General features: G+C 40.6%; 1 pseudogene; it reads left to right on the top strand.

Annotated features, from left to right (window-relative positions):
- Window positions 1–2303: 2303 nt before the first annotated feature.
- Window positions 2304–3306, top strand: LOC147440570 (uncharacterized; annotated as a pseudogene).
- The last annotated feature ends 3545 nt before the right edge of the window (window positions 3307–6851 follow it).

Below are 6851 nucleotides of genomic sequence, written 5' to 3'. Positions count from 1 at the left end.
ATAAGCTCAAGGAAAAATGAAGCGACCTTGTATAAAAATTTAGGTGACTCTTCCACAAGTTTGCTATAGATAATTGAAAGTTTCATGTGCACAAAAATTGACTTTGGAGTATATAAAATAATAGAAAGTTCCATGTGTTTGATAAGATTATTTCAAGAATATCGTTGTATACAAAGAAAAATATGTTTCGGATGTATTTGTGAGTTTTAGAAAGTGATACATTGCTTGCCCTTTCCTTTGAGCACTTAGAAGGGCATTGGTATGCAAAAATTATTGGATCATTTTAAATATTCAAAACTGCATAAGAGGAAACTTTCATATTTTCATTCTTGAGACATAAGCATTTTATAATTCAAATAATATCAAACTTTCGATGTAGATCAACTAAATGTATCAAAGTATGTGGTACATACGAAATTGGGGTGCCTAAAACCTTTGTTTCAATGTTATTATGGAGAACTCAAGATTTTTAAGATTTTTTGCACGATAAAAAATTCAAGATAGAGTTCAAGCAATGAGATCTAATTAAGTTAGGGAGCCCAAAAAATACATAGTTTCTTGGTTTAAACATATAAAGTCATTTCTAGTTGTCAAATTGAACGATAATAGTACCACTTTCATTAGGGGACATTAGGAAGACCAAAATTATGCTCTTATTCAGCACGTGCTCAAGTATGAAATTATGTCTATAGCTTGCATGTGACTTGAAAACTTATCTTTGAAGTGCATTCCATTATTTTGCAACACTAAGTGCTAACACTTGGCTTTTATAAACATAAAAAAGGCCATCTCTACAAAAAGATATAATGATTTTATGATTTTTTTTGACAAAACAGCTTGAAATTTTACTAAAATTTATGTCTTAGAACTTACCAGAATTCTCTCCATGTAGATTGTATTTTGATAAGGAGAAAAATCCAATGTTTTCTTTCCCTCATAACCAATCTATGGTAGAAGCAAGGAGGAACAAACGTCTTTCTAGCTTGACAAATAAATTGCCAAAACTTGGTAGAAAAACAGGACACTTTAGTGTCTCGGGACACTTAAGTGTCCAATTATAGAACTAGTGTTAAAGGGATTGCTGAAAAGAACCTTCAAACACATGTTACAAATTGTGTCATTGGAATCTCTGTCTTCTTTAGGGAGATCCAATGTCATGATGTCTTGGATGCTACTGCCATTGCTGGACTCTGTCCTCTTCGCTTGATGCATGAGCCCACAGTCCCACTGCCTTAGCATATGGGATATACAAGACTAATTTACCACAGAGAGACACAATCAATGTTGTGTTTGTGGGCATTGGTCACGTGTCCACTACCTTGGCATATGGGATATACAAGATGGAATGTAGCAGTGTCAAAAGGTTTTCGAGTGTAGTGGGCTGTGGTAGTAGAACGAGTACTTTCAAAACCATTCCATGGCAAAGAATGGGGACCACGGACAGGAATTCAAGATAACCTGGCAACCTTTCACATTGGTAGCATCTCGGCGATTGAATTTTGAGGACAATCGTTTGGGTAAAAGTAATACCTAGTTTTGGCAAGCAAGTGGTCGGTTGGACATGAGCCAAAGGAACTCCATAGCAATCAGTAGGTTAGTAAATCAAAATTGAGATGTTTTGAGCCAACATGTGGTCTCAGCTTTGATGCTAGAGTGTGAATGTATCCAATTGGATCCAATGGGATCCAAGCATTTCATCGTTGTCCTTTGTTGAAGGCAACCAGCTACAAGTACAGTAGTTTTCTACTAGAAATATCTTCACTCAGCATACCATCAATTTGCAGTTAACCATGGTCAGATACATTACAATCATCTTCATGGACTGGAGAACTCAAGGGAGGATTGGGCATCATTAGCACATTTCTTTGAAACTCATATGGTCCACATCGCTATACATATAGAGCATGTCATGGATATTGGTGGGAAGATCTTGGACAGTTAGTTTGGTACGAGTTCCAAAAATCTCATGGGCAAAAACACGAGCAACGAGGAACCCTTCAAAGCTGGATGTCCTAATCCAATGGCTCTAGATGGCTACAATGATACTAGGGATAATAAGCACTACCAAAGAAGAAAGATCGGGTTTATATCAAATCAGCACCCTGGTCAGAAAAATTGGGTCGGCATCAGATTAGACACATGCTCAGAAGCATCTGGCCAGTACATGCTCAAATTCAACCTCTAAAGAGGTTAAGTCAGAAGCAAATCAGTAATCAGATCTGGTTCGCTTCAGAACAGCATTTGCTCTTCAAAAGATATCTGGGTCGCCTCAGATTAGCATATGGTTTGCCTCAGATCAGCGCATGGTTCGCTTCAGATCAGCATATGGTTTGCTCTACAAAAGAAGGATTCTTGATGGTCTTGATGAGATGGGCATATTTGAGGGTGTCAATATCGTTTTGCTCAGTGATCATGGCATGGTCGGGACCTGCGACACAAAGGTGATCTATCTGGAAGGTTTTTGGCCATGGATGAACATATTACCAGAGTGGGTGGACACCCTTGCTCCAATTCTCGCTCTACAAAACTTCGAACAACGAGTATGCAAGAGCGCAAGGGTATGAAAATATGGCATTGTCAATGCGGGCTATCTTTGTTGCTCATGGCCCACAATTTGCTCAAGGACGCAAATTGGCGAGCTTTGCAAATATCAAAGCGTATAGTCACTGCTCTCTCTCTCTCTCTCTCTCTCTCTCTCTCTCTCTCTCTCTCTCTCTCTCTCTCTCTCTCTCTCTCTCTCTCTCTCTCTCTCTCTCGCCGTCTCTCTCCGTCTCTCTCCTTCAATCCATGATAAGAAACTTCACCAGTCTTGACGTCCCTGTTCAAAAGCATAAAAGCTATGAAATTGCCACTTGTCAAAATTTGCAACTCTGCCTGATGCGTTTTATATAATTCCTAGAGTGTTGTGACTATAGAGACATTGATGTAGATGAAGAAGATGGGCCGTGTGCAAAAACCAAATCCGTTCAAGATGGAGGAGAGACTATTACGCAGTGGCTTGCTCTGTCTGCCACTTGGCAAGCTCTTGGAGGTGCGTACCGTATGCAAGTCTTGAGATTCTGTTGTGGGCTCCCCCATGTTTTGGACAACCTGGTATGCCAGGCATGAGAACTGCAGCTGCTACCCTCCATGGTTGATTATGGCAAGAAAGCCCACCGGGGCTCCCACCTTCGCTCGGAAGCTTGTCGCATTGGATTCCACCTTGGGCACCTGGATCTCCTGGAGACCCCACTCTGCACCCGCTGGTCAAACGCAGCCCTTGCGGCCTTGGGGGGGGGGGAGGGGCATCCTGTCCGCTGGTGCTGAACTCTTCTATCGGGGCCTATGTTCCTTCGTTCGTGGAGTTCACGGCAACAGGATGCCAGAGCGGTTTAGCTTGCTTTGTATGTGCGCTCAGCAGGCCAGACTCGCTTGCTTGGGGTGGTGGTGTTGATGATTCGGCCTTCTTTGTAGATGATACTATCTTCACCCTTGATGTGTTCGATTGGCATGCCTACTACTTCCGGGTGATCAACCCTCATATACCATTTGTAGGGTGTGTAATAGGAAGCCCCAACCATTCCAAGGCAGGCACGACAGTTGTGCAATCTTCCTTTACTGAATCTCTCTCTCTCTCTCTCTCTCTCTCTCACACACACACACACACACACACACACACACACACACACACACACACACACACACACACACACACTTATCTAGCTGACAAGTCCTTGGCTAACCCTTGGCTGACAGCTTCCCTTTTTGGTGCTTTAGTCTTGGACAATCGTCACTCGCGCGCGCGCACACACATACACACATACACACACAATCACACTCATGTGCATACTGTAGGCATAACAACCTTATGGCTTGACATAGGCTAAAATTCCCGATTAATCAGCTCTGAATGATACTCTGAGCTTTTGGAAGGCTGCCGACATGTGCTTTTGCAGGTATTGCATCATTACCATCCCAAACCGGTTCAAATAGAAGTTTTAGGTTGTTGAAGGCCCTTTACTGGTAGGGGTTTCCACAGTGATCTTCATACCTATTATTCGTTTCTTAGTGATGGAAAACTACATCTAACCTTGAGGTTCAAGATGGATATCTGTAGGTCTTGGTAGTAAACTTCAATTAGGGAATATATGGGAATCTTGACAATGGATCACAACCAATATTTTCTTTTGTTCAATGACTTTTTTGGGAATGGTACAGGTAATACCATAAGCACATTAATCAAGTGGCACCTAACTATTGCTGGCATACCCACGAGGACAGGTTTTAATGCACCGTTTTCTCATCACCGGTTGTGAATCTTCTGGTTACAAGCTCTCCTCCATCGCTTTTCCCTTATCCTCCTCTTCTGCTCTCGAGCTCTAGCAGGACACGCAAGGAGCTTCCCCCACACTAGCACAGGTTGTGCTCCGCATTCTCACACGCACACACACAGGCCATATCTCCACAGTTCTCTCTATATCTCACTCTCAACAAGCGCCGCATGGTGTGAAGGGTTGCTATCATAAGGTGGGATCTGCATCCAGGTGATTGCCCGCCCTTCTCAATCGTGTGCAGTACACACACAAAGTCTCTGCCTTGCAAGCTGAAATTATGGTGGAGAAACCTCGGACATTGGTTCACATAAGCACATCAGTTTATTGATTGAGGTGGAAAAGCTACCCTTACTGTCCCATGGCAGCTTCTCAAGGCACATACGACATCCAGGTAGGTGCATCTGTACCTACTCAGTTCGTAGTTAGATTATCTTAAAACATTTTTTTTTGCTCATGATTTTGAGAAAGTGTACAAGGTTTTTTGGTTTTCACAACTAATCAGTTGAACTTAATGACAAATATGGTTTTTATTTCTCATGTTATGCAATTCATATAGAGTTCGGATGGTTTATCAGACTTATCAATTGACCTGAATGCAACAAGGTTGGATTAAACTAAAATAAAAGACACTCTTTGTCTGAGGAAATGATTGTCACTATCTGTTGCATACAACCTCATGTGAGGGTCTCGTTGGAGATGGCATTGACTGGTCTTTTTTGAAATGACTGAGTATAAACAAAGGAAATGCTGTTAAAATTTTTGCATACATAGTTTTGATTCGCCATACCCTGGTGCTTTGCTTGCATATAATATCAGATGGTTTCTTTGGGAATGTTTCTCGAAAAACGTCCACTAAACACAGAAGTCCTAATCTTATACTAGAGATTAGGGTGGCGGTAGTATCCTTTTGCATAGTCTGTGTCTTGAGTTGATAATGGACGCTTTACTGGTGCTGATATATTGTTGCATACCTGTGACCTGAGCGATTTTGACATTAAAAAAAAACAATTGCACCTACTTAGTATATTTTGGGTTTTTGATAAGTAACAAGTTCTTAGAAGGTATGTCGAAAAGGAAAACATTTGAAACCTGCAAGTAGTAGTGTCCATTTCCGGGTTTTGTACTTAACATAATTTGAAGTTTCTGGATTTTCTATTCACTGATGTGATTTTGCCTGAGTTGATGGAGCGGAGTTGGGGATCCATTGGCCCTGATATCTACCTAGATTGCTAACTACATTAGTCATTTGGTTACTAGAAGTCGACACTAAAGTGTATGTATCGGATTATGTTTGGGGTTTGGCACTCAGCGTTGCAATACGGAAATGGGGTGACCTGATTGGTCTAAATTACCCTTTAGACTTGGAGTTAATCAAATTTAGGCATTGGTCTTTTTATCACAGAGATATTTGCTTGCTCTCGGAACTTGGCAAAAGTAATAATAAATGTATGGATGGGGAATGACTATCGTTAGCATAAATATGCTTATGCCTTTGGTAAAGATCTTCGAGGAAGTGGTAATGATCGGAAATTTTGAAATACAATCTGTATGTAAATAATATGCTGTCAAACTTAAAACATCCACCTAGAAAAATGGCCTTAAAGACATGTACTTCTATCGTTGTATGTAGGAAATCACTTCTGATGAAGGTAAGTATATGGTGGTGACTTCACAATTACAAAGTACTTTTTGATGCTTTTGGATAAGTACATAATTTTTAACACAAATGTTTTACTTTGAAATTCGTTCAAATTAAAAGATCCTTAATCCTCAAGTGGGGGTCTAGGAAGAGATGGTAGTAGATTGTACTTTTGAAAATTGATCCAATTTACAAAGGAGATGTTGTCCAATTTTTCCTAGAATTAAAAGATGTAAACATTAGCATAAATAAATGGCTCAAACTTGATATTAGATCTTTGTTATGGTGGTAGTTTGTATTGTAATTTTTGACACCAATAACAAGGGGAGGGAGTCGTTGACACCTGTCTTCCCAAGTAATGCTAGTTCTGACAGGCTTGTGTTTCTTGGATGGTGGCAGGTAAGAGATTCTTTCCTTGGGATTACAACAAAAACTGCAGCAGTAACGGAAGATCGTCCAATGTACCAACAAATGTACCAGTTGGATCCTTCTACATGTAGCTGTAGTGGAAGCTCATCCCAAAGGATGAGCACATACGATACAGATATTATATTGTAGTGATCAAAGATCAAATTTTTGATCTAAATGATTGTATTATCCATTGGATACAGAGTTTTGTATTGGTTTATATGAAATGATTTATGACATCTTGTTGTTATTTAATATATTATCTAACTCAATTGTCTAAGTATGGTTCAATTATGAGGGGATTTTTTCATACTTAAACACACACACACACACACTAAACACTATTGGTCCGCATACCTTGTGCTCCTCCTACCTTGCGCGTAAACGGTCTGCTGCTTGCTCCTGCTCTCGACCTCGCGATGCTCTCGTCCCGATGCTCTCGTCCTCATGGTGACAGATGTTTTCTTTAGCAGGCGCACAAACCAGCGCTA

This window comes from Adiantum capillus-veneris, chromosome 15 (genome assembly GCF_014529385.1).
Source record: "Adiantum capillus-veneris isolate H3 chromosome 15, ASM1452938v2, whole genome shotgun sequence".
In the NCBI taxonomy this organism is placed as follows: domain Eukaryota; kingdom Viridiplantae; phylum Streptophyta; class Polypodiopsida; order Polypodiales; family Pteridaceae; genus Adiantum; species Adiantum capillus-veneris.
Note: the sequence above shows the minus strand (reverse complement) of the source record. Positions and strands in the feature narration are given on the sequence as shown.